Raw genomic sequence first — 20,855 nt, 5'->3', positions numbered from 1 at the left:
TATGTGTTGTAAGCAGGCCCTTCGAGAGGGGAGGAAGTTGGAGATTTTTCCCCACACCGTCCTGCTACTATAAAGTTAATGTTTCTGTTACTAACAGAAAATAGTCATTTTTTATTAATAAAGAAACATTCTACGTATTCGTAAAGAGAACACCATAAGGGCGGATATCTTTCTCTCTCTCTACTCCGAGCCCCATACAAGTTGTAATGTATTATACAGTAATACCTGTGTAAGCCGGAATGCACGGCTAAACCGGAAAAAATATTCGGTACCGTATGGTTTACACAAGTTTTACTGTATATATGTGAAATCTTATTATATTGATACATACATCAAAGATATGTAAGAATATTTTGTTTGGTTCAATTCAAAGCCTTGTAGATACATTTATATACGATACATCTTGAATGATAGACACAGAAGAGAGAGAAAATATATATATTCTTCTTTAAGAAACTTTATATGTGTAGAGATTTATATAGAAGAGCCAATAAGTGAGCCTGTAGAGCCCTATGATAAGCTCTTTTATCTCCAATTAAGTGCTTCGTGTTTTATATCCTCTTCAATCTTCAGGACTTCAGGACCTTAGAACTATTTTATGTATTTATTAAGGAATCATTTGGGTTGAAATGTATACAACTGCAACCATTCCCGTTTGATTAAACAAAAAATAAAAAATAATTTTGAGTTTATTCAGCGTGACGGACAGAAACTGCATGCATAGTTATAAAATCATTTAAACAGCCACAAACATCTTATTGTTTACGCCTAGCTTAAGAACAACAGTAAAACCTGTGTAAACCGGAATCGCACGGTTCCCGGTTTGGCAGGTTTCCGTTTTGAACTGATTCCATTTTAGATAAGTTTTACTATATTTAAAAATGCAATTTTTGAATATTTATCTCTTTTGTGTTTTACAATAAATAAGTATAATAATTGAAATAATAATTGAAATACTAATTTATTTGAGTTTGGATATAAAAAATTAATTCCTAATAAAACTTTAAATTATTAATTTTTATTCACAATAAGATAATAAGTATTTTAGTCTGTTTTAATCATTCAGTCGGCCATATTGGAATCTTGGTCGTCGGCCATATTGGAATTTTGTTCTGTAAAGATTCTAGTCAGGGTTTTGTTCTGGGGAGATTCGAATTAATTCATATCGGGGTTTTGTTTTATAGGGATATAAATCGGGAATTTGTTCCGTAGGAATACAAATTAGGGTTTTCTTCTTTAGGGATAGAAATCGTTGCTTTGTTCTGTAGGGATACAAATCGGGGGTTTTGCTCTGTAGGAATAAAAAGGGGGTTTTTGTTCTGTAGGAACAAAAATCTGGTATTGTTCTGTAGGGATTCAAATCGATGCTTTGCTCTGTAGGAATTCAAATCGTCGTTTTGTTCTGTAGGGATTCAAATCGATGCTTCGTTCTTCAGGAATTATGATCATATTGGGATTTTTTTCTGTTGCTTTTTAAATTGTGACTTTACTCTATAGAGATTTTACATTCACATTTCCATAATATTGGAGTCTCGAGTTGCATTAAACAAAGAATCCCACAAGATTTATATTAAGTTCGCATCATTTGCATAAACAAGATTTACACTCGTTCGAATTTCCATTACACAAATCAACAAAAGTAAAACTTTAAAGGCAAATTTTTCACGAATTGATTAATAAAATGTATATTTAAAATATCGCAGGTAATATTTTTAAAACATATCGTAATAAAATACACAAGAGAGAGAGGGGAGAGAAATATCATTTTTAAATCTAAAATAAAAGCTCCATTTATCTGTACTCTTAACATACAGTTAGCACCATAGAGGAGGATAAATTAAACCTATCTATAATTAATCTGATATTAATTAGCATAGATGATGATGATTTGTTACAAACAATTAATCCAAGAGTCGCCGGCTGTTTGTAATTAACAGGGAGACTTAATTCTTGGAAAGACAATGGAGAATAAAGGTCTTTCCTATCATTTCTGTAGCGCATCAGTTTGTCGACCGCAACAATCGTTATCATATAGAAAACAGGAGGATGGATAAATAGAACAAATCTCATTTCCGGTGAAGCTAAGAGATGAAGTTACTAGCAGCACAAAGAGATAAATCCGAAACAAAAAAATGGGCAATTATCCTGTTAAGTTATATCTATTATTACAAGGATACCAAAGGAAAAAATTGTGAATTTAATCTATAATAAACCTTAAAAAAATTTTAGTTAAAATTTATAATAATAATAATAATAGTAATAAAATATCCTTTAATATTTAAAACAGTACAGATCCATATTTAAAGTTATGGGATGTCTGGTTGTCACGCTCTATATATCACGAGAGATTTATTATAATGAAATTCTTTCGTCGAAATTTCATTTCTGCATTCGAATTTTTGATGGGAAAACTAGTTTTGTGACCTTTACATGCTTTATAATAAAATTGTAACGTTTAAGACAATAGACGAAGCGACGCGACGTCGCGTCGCGTCGCGTCGCGTCGCTTCGTCTAGTTTTAGCTTATTTTATAGTAACGATTTCTATATTCTAGTAGTTAAATGAAAGTATTTTTAATTTTTAAATCCGTTTTAAAACGAAGTAACAGTTTATAAAAAGCCTACAAGTTGCTGTGGATCTTACTATCATTAAATAAACAAATAAAACTCTCGCAAAGACGGAAAATAAAAAAAAAATAATTAAAATAAAAATGAAGAATATAAAAATATTTAGAGATTAGTTTATTTTTAAATAATTATCCTTATTTTTCTATCATTATTTTTGATTTTATAAGGCATCCAAACTTGGAAATCATCCAAAAAAATAGCATTTTGTTGAGTAGTTGTATCGTTGATTTCAACCGACTTATCGCTCCATTTTATTTTATTTATTTATTTTTTTTTTAGTCATTTGATAAAATGAAATACTGTAGTAATAAAATCAACATTAAAAATAAAATAAAAAATAACATATCATAAAATTATAAAAATCAACAACCAAATCACAAGAAGGAGAAGAATAACAACAATAAGAACAATAATAAAAACAACAGAAACGACAACGTGAACAAGAATAGAAACAACAGAAACAGCAACTTGAACAAGAAGAATAGAAACAATAGAAACAGCAACGTTAACAAGAAGAATAGAAACAATAGAAACAGCAACGTTAACAAGGACAAAAACAGCAGCTGAAGAAACGACACACAACAACGACAACAATATTAAGAACAACAAAAAGAACAAGAACTTCATGAACAGTAACGAAAAACAAACAAACAAGAACAACAGAAACAGCAACAAGAAAACAAACAACAATAGTAACAACAACAAGTAGAACTTGAGGAACAAAAACAACAACAAAAACAATACCTCAATTTACTGATTATTATTAGAAATAACTTTAAAAAAAAAAAAAAAAAAAAGTAGAAAATGTACGATTTTCCAACATATTTTCTCTTTAAAATTGAGATTTTTGTAAAGAAATAAAAGCTAAAACTCTCGATTATATAAAATCCGAAGATCGTTCGCATAACATATATACAATAAGAAAGAAGAAAGAGAAAGTGAAAGAAATGAAAAAAAAACCAAAAAATAAATAAAAAATAAAAACTTCAGTTTGTTGACTGAATTCTAAAATATTGCATTTTTCAGGCAACTGAATTTTTGTATTTTTATTTTTTATTTTTTTATATATATATTTTTTTCTTTTATGAAGAAAGCGACAATGTTGAAAGAATGAAGTTGTTTTTATTCTTTATATGTGTTAAAAAAAGAATGGAATGGATAAAATTTTAAAAGAAAAAGATTGCTTTCTGTCTCTCGAGGGTCGAAGACATACATGTTGATTTTTTTAGATACTGTTGATGCGATATGTAATATTTGATTCAAAAAAAGGAGGAAAAAAATTAATAAAAAAAAGGGAAAGTGAAACTTAATTTTTAATTATAAACTAGGATTTGTTTATTATTTGTCGTATAAAATTCGTGTAGATTGCTTTAAAAAGAAGCTAAATAAAAATATATTTTTCCAATTTTTTTTTCTAAACGTAGAAAATTATTTGTAATTATTTTGTAATTTCCTGTAATAGGGAACAACAATAAAAAAAATATTGATAATAATTAAATGTTTTTTTTATTTAATTGAAATATTAAATTAATTTTTTTATATTGAAATAATTACAGCAAAACCTGTCTAATACAGAACCTGCCTCAACCGGAAGAATTCTTCGAAACAGAGAGATTTTTCTGTTAAGGAAAACCTGTTCAAAACGGAAAAATTCTTCAGAAAATAGCGATTTTCTAGGCTAATATAACCTGTCAAACTAATAAAAAATCCAAAAAAATATTCGGTACTGTACGATTCCGTTTTACGCAAGTTTTACTATATAATAACTTAAATATTAAAATATAAAATAATAATTTATGTAGAAGAAAGTATTAATTTATAAAATGTTACTTTAAAAAGTATATTTAATATAATTTTAATTGTTTTTAATATTATTATTATTATTATTACAGCTTTAATGGATTAATAACGTCTCATTCATATAATATTTGGAAAATTAATGATCTATAATTTAAATCTTGTCTCTTTGTGAATATTTTTACGGTTATACAGTGTTAATTTAATGATTCTTAAACATTTACATTATCAAGAATCATTAACATTTACGTAACCCCAAGAATATATTTGTTAATTGAATTCGTCATAAAATAAAATTAATTTCGCGTGTATTTTGCCTCAAATAATTATTACTATTATTAATTGATTTACCTGAATATTCTATCTTAAAAAGACATTATTTACGTAATTTTTGGGAGTAGAACGGGATCCTCTTTGGAGGAGAGGAATCAGTTTTCCTGTATGAGTACAGAGTTTCGTATTTTATGACTATTTTTAAGAGAAAAAAATACTTCAGACTGGTTGCAAACTAATTCTGCATGCTGAAGATTCTTTATTGAAAATCTATTTTGTAAAATCCACTTTTAAATTTGAAAATTTTTACCGGTGGCATATAAAAAAAAAAACTTTAATACATTTAAATTCTGCTCCCTCATTAAAACGCTTCGGGAAAAGAGATACATTAATCTATATCTGTCCATACATACAAAAAAAAATAGGAACCATTGTTGCAGCTTTGTAGATATTCATATAAATTTTTCTATGTGAATAGTCGTAATTGCTGGTATAGTTATATAATATATAACTATTGCTGTAATTACGTAGACTATAGTTTAACTATACAACTATTAATGGAATATATAACTATGCACACATACTATAGTAGTATAGTACAATTATTATCGCTACAATAAACAATATGCACACAACTACATAACTATTGCTGCAACGTATAATTATACTAGTGTAGTGCAATATAAAGACTAGTAGTACAGTAACAGCTATTGTTACAATATACAACTATACACAACTATGCTGCAATATATGACTATGTATACAGTATTATTGCTAAATATGAAACTATGCGCACACACTGCAGTAGTATAATACAACTATGCTGTAAATACAATACTCTAGTAATTTATTTTACAAAATATCTATATTTTCAGCAGCATCATATAACGTTTTTACTATTTTATATCACTATAACCTACTTAAAACATTTGTAAGAATTCTAATTTAATTTTGATTGGTACAATATTATTTTTATAACATAAATTAAGGCTTAACGTAACATTTTAGTTGATTTGGTGTATAAAATAAAAATAAATGGAAGGGGAATTTTGCAATCTTTCAAGCGATAAATCGAAATAATTTGCCTTTATTACTTTTTCTCTAAGGTTATTATTATATTTTTTCCCCTAGTTTTCATGAAATTGAAGTGAATTTTTGTCACTCGATGATCTCTGATGGATTCCAAGAAACATTTGATGAGTTTATTTCTGTGCAACTAAAGGAGAAAAAGATGAAAAATAACTCTTTCTTTCCACTTCTTCTTCTTCTTCTATATTTTATATAAAATAAAATCGTTTATCTTCTGAATAAAGTTATGCTAACTGCTAACTTACGGATGAATGGTACAGTACAAAATTAAGTAATTTTGATAAAATTTGTGGCCAATTTTCTCGAATTACTTACGAAATTTCTTTGTTTTTAACGTTAATTTAAAATTTTAATTGTTCTTTTATTCGTTTAAAAATAAGGAAAATTTCATTTAATTCTATCCTTCAATGTATATTTCGTATTGCGAGCGCGTCGCGACGAGACCTTGAAGGAATCGACGTCTGTAAGTGTTAAAGACGTTTTCTCCAAAATAGTAAGGAAAGTTTAAGGCTTATTTTATAATATTCGATGATAAAAAAAATACTTTAAGTAGTAATATTTACTTTTTGTAATGGGAAATTTTCGAAATATTAGCGTTTTCGCATCGGCGCGCGCGCGGCGGCGGTGAGACATCGCGATCATATATATGTATATTTAGCGAGACGCGACGACGTCTCGCTAAATATACATAGATATGATTTTCAATTTCTCCGAAAATATATACGCTATGTAGAAAATATATAATTTTATTCGTCATGTAAATTGTATAAATTTAAAAATATTACGTTCTTTAATTCGTTACTTGACCGTGCGACGCGACGCGACGCGAAACCGTCGCCATTTTCTTTATAAACTAAAAACAGAAACAATAAGAAAATTTCATACATAATAAGGCATTAAGGAAAAGAAAAAACGCTATTAACACGCGAATTAAATTAGTAGTGAAATATATAAAGCGTTATGGACAGACTTCACAGTATATAAATCATTATTAAGCATTTTAATGGGTTATAAAGTTATTATTATTAGTTATTTAAAAAAAAACTCACCTTTATTTTTATTTTATAAGCGACAAATCATTGGAAATCTTCCAAACCAGTCAACGATTTCTTGAATAAACTGTAAAATTAAATAAAAAATTATTTGTAAAAATATATATAGGCCTATATATAAGACAAGGAATTCGTTTTATTATCTTTATTATTATTTACAGCATCTAATCATTTCAATAAGATTTTTCTCTATAGTAAGAATAGAATGGCCAAGTTAGGTGCATTGATCCAAAGGAAGTCAGTGTGCAGCATTGAGTACTGTAATAAACCGAATAAGGCATTAGATTTAGCCTTATCACAAGAAAAGACTGGACACTTGCCAAAAATATGCCAGATTTGACACCTTATTACAATCCCTCCTTTCTGGAAATCGAAGCAATTTAAACTCAAATCGACTTCATAAAACGTACAACGATGATACAGGAAAAAAAGAATGCGTTAATAACGGGAAAAAGTAACATTATAATGAAGCGAAAAAAAAATTAACATCGTAATGAAGCGAACGACAAAAAAGTATTGTAACATTATAATGAAACAAACAGAAAAAAAAACTGTAACAGTACAACGAAACGAACAATTAAAATTAATAATATTGCAATGAAACAAACACAAAAAACCGAGACTGTAATGAAACAGAAGATTGAAAATTAATATTATAATGAAACAAACGATTAGAATAAATAACAATATAATGAAACAAACACAAAAGCATAAAGACAATATAATGAAACCAACAATTAAAATTACACAATAATGAAACAAATGTTAAAAATAAATAGTGTTATAATGAAAAATTAATTAAACGAACGAGAAAACTACCTCTAAAAACTGTCTGACTGTCTGTTCACCATACAATTCTACACACTACCCTTCAACCAAATTACTAACAATAAAAATTAAATTAATTGCTCACCAAATGGCCTTAAACATTAAAAAAAACGATCTAAAGAGCATTATTTTCTTAATAAACACGTAAATAAACAAGTATCTGCCTGTTTAATATTCCGGAATAATAAAACTAATTACTTAAATTTTCTTTTGATTTATATCTATAAAGTGTTAGCTTGCACACAGCATTAATCATTTTAATGAAGAGCGATACGTTATTGAGGGATGGACTTCCTTGAAGTAGGAAAAATCAAAGAAGCCGCTTTAATATTCAGATGCAACTTTTAAAGAATAGGAAATGTCTTGTTTGTATTATAACGTGCCGGTTTCTGCACGATCTGCTTCTTATGATATATGATCAAACACCTTTATACATAAAAGGTTCAATGTACAAAAGTGGTTAGCTGACACTACACGAAGGAACGACCTTGAGAAAGGGGGGGAAAGGCATTTTTCTTTTGGTGTTATGCCAAGTGTTGGCACCATTTCTTTCTCTTACTAACGAGCTTCAACATCTGACAACGTTGCATGATTTACTTTAATAATTTATTATATTTTAAACGTGTTTGAAATTATATTTGTCCTCCAGACTTTTATGAATAACACTACACATAAACACGCAAAATAATTTAGTAATAAAGGATGTTTTTCTGTTTAAAAAGGAGGAATAATTATTTAAATTTCGTAAAATTTAAGCGCTTCTCCTTTAAAAAAAACTACCTCCAGGTTACATAATTTGCAGGAAATGAATAGTGGAGAGGTAAATAAACACTTAAATCCTACTCTAGTATAAATTATATTATAGAAGGTTCGTTATTTTTGTAATTTAATTCTTTTTTTTTCAATATTTTAAGCGTTATAAAACCAGTAGGAGCTGATTTAAATCCTAAATTCGTGCCATAATCAAGTAAATTTGTTAATTTTTCTTAGGGAAGAGTTGACAGAACCTGTCTACCTTATGGTGTTTGTATATGTCATACCGTACCCAAGCCCTTAAAATATCAATAAAATGAAAATTATCTGTTAAATTTTATTAAATTTCTCGGAAGATACGTTATTAATGAATTAATTTTCAATATATTTCCCAAATTAGAAGAGAAATTAACCACTCAAACACTCGAAAATCATGACGTTAAGTTGTTAACGAGAATTTCTCAAAAGTTCTGTACAACAAACACAAACAAATAAGAGAAATGAATAAGTTAATAGGCAGTAAAATTATGTTTACATCAAGTAAAATAATAAAAATATATAATTATGATATATTTGTTTATAGAAAGTAGTAGAGACAGTAAATTTTTCACGAAATATTTGTTTATTTTGCCTGGAGACACGTGACTGGAAGTCATAATCTTTTGGAAATTAAACAAAGGAGGAGGAAAGAATGCATTTAGGACTGCTTGAGTGGTTGACCTTTTGCGATCTTTTCCCTAAAGGCATGTGTCAAATGAGACTTTCGCATTTCTAAAACAGGATAAACACGTTCGTCCTTAGGAATGAACATATTTAAGATTTAAAAAAAAAAAAAATAGAAATTCTAGTAACTACGTTCGATAGAATCACCCTAAAGTAATAACTTGTTTACTTGGAATCAAGTTTAATTTATTATTTAATATTAATTAATTAATGTTTTAGCTGTTCAATATTAAAATTTATAGCTTGTAAATGCATTATGTATGCTTTAAATCAAGTTTATTTATGTTAAATTTAAATTGGAAGCCGTTTTTAAGACATTAATCATGCTTATATATATATATATAATGTTGAAGAGTCAGGTGTATTGTTTATCGTAAAGACACATTATGATTTTATGATAAACAGTAAAACTTCTTTTCATTTCCTACTTACCAGTTCATATAATAGACTGCCAGGAAGCTCACCGTAGGAAACTTCAAGGCTGGTCTGTAGATACATACAAAAAGGGGGATACAAGTAGCTACCTACTGTTATCCCCCTTGGCTTTAGCACCTTTGCTCTATGGCTAGCCTATTATATGATATAGAATAGGATTTTATTCATTTATTGATGATATCTTGCTGTATGTTATAGTTTTATTAAGATATACAGGCAAATTTTACAGATATCTTTAAAAGATATACGCAATTTATCTTCAATTCCCCCCTCAAAATATTCATTATTAATATGATCACTTATAAATCTTCTATTCTCTATTAATTAAGATATATCTGAGTCACGTGTCTTAAGTCTATCATCGTATATCTGATATATGATATCGTTACAATTTATATAATACATTTTTGATATCACTATAGAAATATATCAAACTATTACAACGGGTATTGAGTGCGATATCTAAGTTACTTTAAGTATAATGATCATTTCAACCTAGATTCTAGACGATGATATCGGTTTATCCAATTGATATCATCATAAATTCTACGTCTTCAACTTATTATAGAAAAAGATATCACATTTACGATACGCTACCAATCAGTGGCGGATTAAGACCTTCCGGGTCCCCTAGGCACAGAAGATTGGGTCCCCTTATATGATTTTACATCATAAACTGTTGATAAATTATGATAATCAGTGGTTGATTAAGACCCTCTGGGGCCTCTAAGAACAGAAGATTGAGGGGCCCTACTTAATCTTACATCATAAACTAATAATATTTAATTGTATAGAATTATTTATAAATTACGATACAAATTCAACCGTAAGTTGCTTTTACAATTTCGGGCCCCCGCGAGACCCGGGTTCCTAGGCATGTGCCTCACGTGCCTGGTAGTGGCGGAGGCTACAATACTGCGATATATTACAATAGTTTCTTAATTAATAAAGAAATATTTTATAAAATAATAATAACAACAGTAAAATAAAAAGAGAAATTCTATAAATTCAAGCCGAGTTAACATCGTGTAAGGAATGCCAAAATCAAGTGTTCTGTTTGCACATTCTTCTAAAAAAGATTTATGGTCTGTAAAAAGTGATTTGTTTTATGTTAACATTTCACCAACAGAGAATTTGCTTTGGGCATTTTTCTTTTTCGGGGGAAGGCGTACAACCCCCCACGAACTTCCGAAAACAAGACAGGGGTCACATATACAAAAATCACATTTTACCTTCACCCCTCCTTCTTATAACTTAAGAATGCATTAGCTGAGGAAATTGGAATCTTCTCGTGTTCACGACATGTGGTAAGTCGTGTAGAGAATCATTCTAAGACCCAAATTTTTTAACTTTTACTTTCTTTCGAGGTGATCTCAACAATGTTACAACGTCATAAACAATGTTAAAGTGAGGATAAAGATATAAATACGCGTCTACTGTATAATTTATACAATTTTTTTTAATGGTTTATGTACTAAAATGCATTTTAAAGTTTTAATACACCGTAAAAATACGTAAATAAGTCTGTACGCGTCGCGTCGCGTCGCATCGCGAGCTAGCCAATATGTTTGTGGGAATAACGGTAGAGAAACGTTACTTATAATTAATTTCTTCCAAAGTAATTATTAAAACTTCGTCTTAAAATATTATAAAATTATTTTTAAATGTTTAAATTTTAAGTTAAATAGTATTGAAACATTTAGATTTACTCAAATCACTAAATCTAGAATGATTCAGTGGGCAATGCCCTTCGGTAGAGTTCTGTAAATATTAGCATTGCAGGAGCCTAAAAGTAAACCTAGAAGCAATGTTTGTTCTGTTTCGTCGTTTTTTAGTGTTATTAAAAATATATTTTGATTAAATTTAACTGAATTCTGATCTAATTTTTAACTTTAATTAGATGTCTTTCAACGTAATTCTGATCAAATGAACGTTGCGTCGCGTCGCGTCGCGCGCAAGCTATACATCTTCGCATCTTCGCACACATTTAACATTCTTTATTTTACACTTTAAGAAGAATATTTCCACGGAAAAGATTTTTCTATTTCGGAAAAATATAAAATACGCGAGCAATATTATTAATTTTACAATTTACGTGCGTCGCGTCGCGCCGCGCGACGAGCTAACCAATATGTCCGCGAGGTAACGGTAGAGAAAAAATAAATTACTTTTATCACAAATAATATTTTGACAGATTTGAAAGTGTTGTTTTTTTTCTCTCTGTCTCTCTGTTTTTTTTTTCTGAAGTTTTTAGTATCGGTTTACAATTAAAATTTATTTAAAAATCTTTGAAGAAGCATTAATTTTAAAGAGGAAGAAAACAAAGGTTTGCCTGAAAATGCGTTGAAAGCAATGCAGCAATTCTCCTCCAGCACAGATTCCAAATGATGTACTTGGAATGTTATTGAATGCTCATAGACAAAACAATAGCTCTTCGGGGAATACTTTAACGTAGTTTTACTACCAACTTAATTGTACAAAAGTGTATTGGGAACCGTTGAACCCGCTAATACACTGGACACTACTATAATATAAACTAAGTAAATTCTGGCTCGACGTCTAACTAATTTGTTTATTTTCCCAGTCTGTCTGTATTTATTTCGAAAAATTGACTGATACTAAATAAAATTTCGAAATAAAACAATTGATTAAATTAAATTCTTTTTGACAATTTATATAATTTAATAATAAAATTAAGTATTTTCACTTTGTAGTGTAGATTACAACTGGAAGAACTGAACCTCTCAACGACGGCCATTTTGCGTTTGTTGTTTAAAGGTTTGACTAATTAGTAGACATTACAAGTATAAAAATTAGTCGTAGTTATATATTGAAAGAGAACAGAGTTTAATTATAGTTAAATTTTACAGTAAAATCTATTTAAAATTCATAGTTGTGGGCAATGTATACACAGAGTATATAATTTATAATTGCATACTCTACAGGAATTAATTAGAAGGCCTATAGTACTAGTTACGTAGCTGGCAATAAGTAGTTTTAATTATTATGATATATGAGAAGTAGTTATAATTAGAAAGTTCGCTGCAACTAATTATAGTTATCACACTGTATAGGAACTTATAATAACAGGAATTGTAAAAAATAGGCAGAGCTTTGTAGAGTAGTCGTGCATACTAGGGCCCACGACTACTCCCAACCTGGGACTCCAGGGACCCTCTTCTACTCCTTTCATGAACTCGAAATAAATATACTTTATAAGTAAAATTTTATAATGCATGTTTCCGATAGGGCCCTATACAATTCCGGGCCCCTTGACTACAGTCCAGTCTCCCCCCCCCAATCCGCTTTGATAGTAGGTACTATAGGTATTAGCTGTAACAAGAACTAGTTGTAGTTAGAAGGGCTTACAGGAACTAGTTATAGTTAGTATGTTCCACGGGAAGTAGCTAAAGTTAGTGCGTTCTAAAGGGATTAATGATAAATTGAAATATATGCAGGAATAAATCATAATTAATAGTCTATGTAGGATCTAGTTATAATTAGAAAACACTACAGAAATTGATTATAGACACTACAGAAAGGTTTGGTTTGATGGTATACGCTACTGCAACACGTGGGCGATCTGCTAAGGAGGTAACCTTCTATGGAAAATTGACCCCTGCTTAGATATAGACAAGTAAAGATAACCCGAAAAGTCCACGTGGCCGACCCATTGTTGAGCTGTGAACCCGCGACCTTGGATTTTTACCGGTTTACCAGTTTGTAATCTATAAAGGAAAAAATAATAATTTTACAGGAAATAGTTATAAATAACAGATTGTGCTAAAGAGAAAAACTAATTGATATGCTACAGGAAAATTAATTACAAGTTATAAGATAAACAGCAATTATTTTACATACAAAGCTATACAAAGAACTTACTGAATATAAGATACATTAATAGGAATCAAGTTTAGCAAATTTAGTAATATATGAATGAAAATAATATTATCTGTAGCAGTAATAGACGTGATATTGAATCGGATATCCAAAAATCAATTAATGAAAATGATATTAGTTTGGCATTTGTTCTCATTGTGTAACATGAATATCAGAAGCTAGTTAATACAATTGGCTATACAATACCTAACCAACTTTGCAGTCTGTCTGTCTGATGGAATACGGATTAAATTGGAAATAAATTTTAATTTATATTAATTAATTAATTAATTAATTAATAATATATTAATCTTGATAATAATTTAAATCATTTTCAGAATTTAATTTTTTAAATATTATTTTTTATAATATAATTAGTGTTTATGATATTAATTTACAAAATTAGAGCAATAAATTTGCTAATTTTAATTAATTTTTTTAACATTTTTTCTAGAAATAATTCAATAAATTTCATTAAAAATTAATTATTATGTTAGTTAAAAGAACTTTATAATATTAATATTTGTGCATGAAAGATATCATTTAAATCAAATATTTGCTGGTGTAAGAATTAATTTAATCAGAAAAATTAATACAAAATGATATTTTATCAATCATAAAATACATAAACAGTTTTAAAAAGCGTATAATATTTCTTTAATTTGTTACGTATGCAATTATCTAATGCAGTCAAAACAATTATAAAAGCTCTCCTTTAATGAAGTGTTTTATAAAAAAAAAAAATATATTAAATTAATTGAATAAAATATAAATTGAAGAATACTGCAGAAAGGTCGGTCATTTGCACTATATTCAAGAAAAAAAAACGAGTATTACCTGTTTACAGCATCGATTTAGAATCTCTTGCACGTAACTGAATCGATTATAAGGGAGTGAGTAATCTCATCGATTAAATTATAAAAAAAAATAGGGAAAAAACTTGTTATTAACTAGTTTCTACATACCAAGTTACATACCAAACTGAGCTGAAAATAAATCTGATTTAATCACATGTATCAAATGGAAATTACTTTGCTGAATGTAGAAGATTCTTCCCTCTTCTCTTTTTTCTGCATATCTCTATAATGGATCTAAAGAGTGACTAAGAATTTTCAATGTAGTAACTCGAATGTAGTATGTACGAAGAGAGGAAAAAAATTAATAAATTTAAAACAAAAATGTTTTATGGTTTACGATAAGATAATGAGTTTTCAGAAAGCTTATTATCTTCTCGTAAAGTATAAAGATGTTAGTAAAGTGTGCTGAAAAGATCTCTTCTTTCTTAATTATTTCTGACTAACTTAATATTTTATTAGTTGGTTTACTTTAATACTGTTTTTTTTTCTTCTTCTTTTGTCTTTTATAAATGAATACGTATAAAATTGTTTGTATTATTGCTAATGAAATGATATTGGAGTAAGGAAACAAACGAATAAATGATAAGCTATTATTGTTCTTTCAATTAAGAAGTTACTAAAGATGTATAAAAATAATATGGTAAGATATCTGATATATGTTTATATAATAAATGGAATCTGTTTGATAGATTTGCACACAATCAGAGAAGATACACAGCACACATTTATAGAGGGAAACGTGATACGTAGAGAAAACAATGCACTTAACAGAGATAGATATACATATTACATCTGAATAATATATACATATATATGTATATGGACATATACAATCAACTGTTATTAATGTAAAACACTCGGCAATATATATATATATATACACAACATTACACATAAGAAAAAACACAGGCAGATACAAGACGAAATGCAACATACAAGAAAAGAAAAACACACGTAATGCGATAAGAACAATAGAACACGTACACAAGACAAAAACACAAGTGTAAAACAGACACAGTAAAAGACACAAAGCTTACAAAAGAAGTTAAATTACGAAAAAGCACAATAAATCAATTCATTAATAACAAAAAAAAAACCATTGCTTATAAACGGTTTAGACTATCGAATACATAATACGAAACGATAATTATTCCCTGATCAAGAATCGATTATGGATCAAATAACCGAAACTCTAACACAGTATCGATTATCGGCTGGCACATGCTATTGTCGTATACTTAATGTATCATTCATTTTAATATATAAATGCATTTTTTCCCCTCTTCTGTAAGGAAAAAAAAAACACGGGATTTAATGAATCGTAACGTGTAAAAACATTTAAACTCATAATTAAAATAGCTTTTATACGTAAAAAATAACATAAAAAAGACTTTTAAATTATATATATATATATATATTTCTTTTTATCTCAAACAAGACGTGACACAATCCATTAAGTGAAGACTAAGATGAGTAGGATCTTGCGTGTATGAGTCTTTGCAACTCGTAAACCATAGCACGCGTCAAAATCTCTCACGCGTGTCAAACGCCACGCATCTGCGTGTAATAAAGGATTTTTTTTTATTTTCTAACCTTTTACACCACACGTCTCTTTCAACACGTCAGCAGAATTTCGTAACAGCTGAAATCCCTAAGAGTTCGAGTCTATATTACTGTTTGGGAACATGATTGATGATGTTTCGAAGACTTGATGATGATGTTTAGAAGTGTGACAGAGACTAAGTATCTAGATTTAAAAAATGCAACGATTTAGATACCCCTGTTATGCTTAAGTTAGAGTATTTTTTGCCAAGAAGTAATTGGATACAACAAGAAAAAGTTTAGAATAAGATGGTTGAGAAATTCGGTTAATGATACAATATATAGATTTCTAATCACTAAAATTGCTTACTATATAAATTATTTTATAATGAAATAAATGTTAATGGCATCTTTAATGTTATTTTTTCACGTTTTTATAAGTTTTCTACCGAAATATTATTGGCGTACTTTAATATCAGTAATAAAGCTTTATTAGATATTAATTTCTCAACTAGTAGATCGCGTGTCCCAGAGTGTTTAGAATGGTGTTAGTTATTAATGTCGCTGTTTTTCGACGTGCTAAACAAATAGAAAGGTTGAGTAGGATGATTTGATTATTATTTCAGAGAATAAAAGGTTTTTTTCTCCCCTTTTCACTAAAAAATTTGAGAATTTTATTCAAGAATTACATTTCTTGAATGAAATTCTTTTTTCTCATATAAACTCTTGCAGAATTTTATCGAGAAATTTTCAGAAATGGTTGTAAAATCTAAATTTCATAAACACGAAAAGGCACGCGCAAACAAGTGTAGATGACAATAAAATAATTTGCAAAATCTCTCGGCAAAGATAATAAATTAAACTGGTCAACCTTCGACTCCTAACGTTTATGAAGCATGAAATTATAGAAATAAATTGCATATTTAGCAAAATTTTCTAACGATATACTGTGTTTATTTTGTTAATAAAAGGAAACTAAATTCAAGTAACTAATACGTAATGTTTCTTAAATCTTTTTATGGGATGCTCTAACACGTTGCAGAAATATTAAATACATTCTGAAAGATAAAAATACTGTTTAACGTAGATTTTCATGTGCAAAAACAAAAAAACATGTCGGTGAAAACCTGCGATACTTTAAAACATTGGTTAATGATACAATACAACCCTTTGTGAGATTCGAACCCGCTAGTTAATCGCGGGTTCGAATCTCACAAACGGGCTGGTGAGTTTTCCTGGTTTTTCTTCACGTATCTATGGTCCAGACTCCCATAAAAATCCTCTCGAGAGGTTCCATGTGTTTGTGTTACCTTATTCCATCATCCAAGCAAATTGAAAAATATTATAAATTAATTTTTAAATGTATCTAAATAAAATATAAAAGTATTTCAATTCAAAGAGCGTCATGTTTGTCGTGATGTTGAAGAGTCAAGCAACACGTAAAATCAAAGAATCTCGATCAATTCTGGAAAAAAAATGATTGGTCTATGATTTAAATATGGTATATATGCTATAATATGGTTTTAAAAGTGTATTACAGGTATGTGTAAACGCATAGGTAGCACATGGAAGGGTATATGATGATTTAAATGTAAATATACAAAGTGAACGTGAAAATGAACAATATAACAATAAAAATGAGCAATGTGAAAGTAAAAATGAGAAAAGAATACTCATAAAAGTGCACAGGATCTATGTGAAAACACACAGTATAATAGTGAAAACACAATATAATAGTGAAAATGAGCACATGATGCTGACTACAGACAATGTGTGCTTGTCAAATTCTTAAAAACATGATAATAGGCAAGATATGTACGAAATATAAAATAAAATATACATGAAAATCCAGTAGATATACGTTAAACATACGACTAAATACTGCATAACTTTAAAATTAAAGACACGTGAAATATTTATACTTTTAAAAAAGAATACTTAAACCTTAATTTACCGCAATATAAAACAATTCTTATACATTTTTATTTCAAAATTTCGTAATAATATATTTTAATAATTATAATATTTCCTCGTCTCTCGAGTACCTATTCATCTATCGAGACGAAATAATTATGAAATTTTAAATTCTTTTCTTTCACTTGAAACTAAATAAGTATAAAAATATAAGTACAGTCAAACCTCTGAACAACAGCCATTGACGAAAACATAAAAAATGGCCGTTGTTAGGAGGTTATTTTGTATGCATTTCTGTTCAACGTTCTCGAAAAATGGCCACTGTTTAAAGGTGGACGTTATCGGAGGTTCGACTGTATAATAAAATATTAAAGTGAATGTAACTTCCTTCGTTACATTCGAGTGAAGATGTTCGTTAAAACAAATTTTCCCTCTTTTTTTTTAATTTAAAAAATTCTTAACTGAAAGTATAAAAGTTAAATTAATTACTGAATTAATGATTAATGATTTAGCATTACGTGCTTTAACTAAATGATTAAAAGCTTACACCCATATTTAATTAATAATCAGAAAAATTAATATATTAAAAATTTTTATTTACCGAAAAATTAAACATAAAAAGAAAAAGAAAAAATCCGTTAAAAAATCGCAAATTTAATTTTCCCTTTACATTATTTTTTCCTAAAAAAATAAAATTTAATTACTTTAAAATTCATTTTAAATAAAAATAATTTTAATACTTCAAAATTAATTAAACTAATTTCACTTCAAAAATATTTTTATTAATCAATTATGTACAGTAAAACCTGTGTAAAGCGGACTGCCGCATGATACTGGAAAACGGAAACCTGCCAAACCGGTTTCCGTTTTAAACAGGTTTTTAACATATAAATCCGTTTTAAACAGGTTTTTAACATAGAAAAACGTTTCGCAGGTTCCTTTTTTGGACAGGTTTCACTATATATGTATATATACAGTAATTTTCTACGTTCGAAAAACCTGCCAACACGGGAAAAATTCTTTCGGAGCGATTTTCTGTTTAAAAAAAAAAAATAAACAACCTGTTTGAAACGGAAACCTGCCATATTCGAGTCAGGTTTTACTGTATATAAATTGATTATATTGCTATATATATACGTAAAATATAATTAAATGAATAAAAATATATTATTTTATATAAAATATTAATAATTTAACAATTTAAAAATATATAAATTAAATTAAATTAATGCTTTGTGTTCCGCTTCGTCTCACTTAACATTATTTAATTATGGAGTGAAGCAGTTTTGTTTAAGGCTAAAAGATTTTCTTTCTGATGATAAATTATAGTTGAAAAGCGTGAATTATATTTTATACAATTGAATAAAATTGTATAATAAAAAGTATATTCTCCTCTCCTTCAGTTTTTGATAAGAATAATTATAATTATAAGAAGGCACACCCTTAAAATCACCTTGACCTAGTTAAATTTTCGTTTCAAATTGATAAATTCTTAAAGAATTTAGTGGAAAATTGTTACTTTATTCTTTAAAAATAATCGCTGAAAGTCATAAAACGTACAGTAAAAAACTGTCTAAAACGGAACCTTAAAAAAAAACCCCTGCAAGCCGGTTTACACAAGTTTTACTGTATGTAAGAATGATTCGTTCTCCATTTTTAATTTAATTTTTAAAAAAATTATTATTAGATTGGTAATTTTATTTTACTTGTTGGATAGATTTGAAGGATATTTATTTCGTGAATAATAAAATATAAATAAAGTAACTAGTTTATCGCATTGAATTTTGATAAGATAGTTGATATATAATCTTATTTTTTATATAACATATGGCAGAAATATAGAGGTTAAGATACGTGTAGAGGTACACAAGATGCATGTAGAAATGGACAAGTTCCACATAGAAATGCACAAGATGTTCGTGAAAATGAAGAAGTATCAGGAAGTCCGCAAGATGCACCTGAGCATGTGCATGAGAATTCTGTATAAATAAAATATCCGTGGAAATGCAGGAAGATGAAGTGCAGGATATGGGCGGGGTGTTCGCGGAGGTGCACAGATTGCAAACAAAATAATGGTGAAAATAGGAAAAGTGCTCTTTAAATGTACTTATATGCTTAAAAATATATACATCTAACAGCCATGTATAAAAATTTACATTAATTGAAATTACTCTGTATATAAAAATATATTTTACATGAGTGAAGTGGAGTGGATTGATGGCATAAGCAATGCAACACTTGGTCGATCTGCCATGGGGGATGTCTCCCGAGAAGATTTTCTATGACTAAGAGAGGACTTTCTGTGATTACAAGAGGACTTTCCAGTTTCTTATAGCAAATCCTCTCGTAGTCCATAGAAAGTTTCTATAGAAAGTCCTAGACACGTGAAAAAATCCGGGAAAACTCCACTGTTGGTGAGGCGCGAACCCGCGACCAGTAGTCGAGTGGATGAAACCACTCGACCACTAAGTGTGCACTTTTACATGAACTGTGTACATTCAATTTCAATTATTTTTATACTTTAATAATTAAAACTGTACGTTCGTATACTCAATTTACATTTTCACCTCAAACTAACGTACATTTTATACACTTATTCTAAAATTCGGAGTATATTACATTAAAAGTAATAGTACTTAGCATCACTTTACATTATTTCTTTGACATTTTTTATTTAAAAAATGTCAAAGAAAATCATCTTCAGTATTCAATTTTAAAACTGGAATACTGAAGTAACGTTTATAACGAAAAATTATAAGGCCGAAGATATATAAAAATACATTAACATATAATAAATTATTTATCAAATTCACTTCACGATAATTTAAAATCATTATACTGATAACATACTTATAGATAATTTCCTTAAATTACAAGCTACAAAGGAGATCAATGGGTGACTTTTACATAATACATGTTATTTTCAACATTTTAAGTAATAATAAATTACAATTTTTATAAAACGTAAATGCTATAATTTTATTTTATAATAGTTTAAATATATTCTATAACTAGTTATAACTTATTCACTATCGATTTAAATATATTATCGAATGTTACTTCCTTCAAAGGGATCCAATTAATCA

The 20,855-nt window shown here is 28.4% G+C and overlaps 1 protein-coding gene across 1 annotated transcript in view; it reads right to left on the bottom strand.

Moving 5' to 3' along the window:
- Positions 1–20,855, bottom strand: part of LOC136968200 (bifunctional heparan sulfate N-deacetylase/N-sulfotransferase-like) — a 108,598-nt gene that overhangs the window by 69,265 nt on the left and 18,478 nt on the right. The window contains exon 2 of the mRNA XM_067262173.1: positions 6,836–6,905. The gene's annotated coding sequence lies outside the window, so the exon portion shown is untranslated. The remainder of the gene's footprint in view (positions 1–6,835; positions 6,906–20,855) is intronic.

This window comes from Centruroides vittatus, unplaced genomic scaffold (genome assembly GCF_030686945.1).
Source record: "Centruroides vittatus isolate TY-2023 unplaced genomic scaffold, ASM3068694v2 contig_1416, whole genome shotgun sequence".
Taxonomy (NCBI): domain Eukaryota; kingdom Metazoa; phylum Arthropoda; class Arachnida; order Scorpiones; family Buthidae; genus Centruroides; species Centruroides vittatus.
The sequence above is the reverse complement of the archived record's forward strand: the minus strand, read 5'-3'. Positions and strand labels throughout refer to the sequence as shown.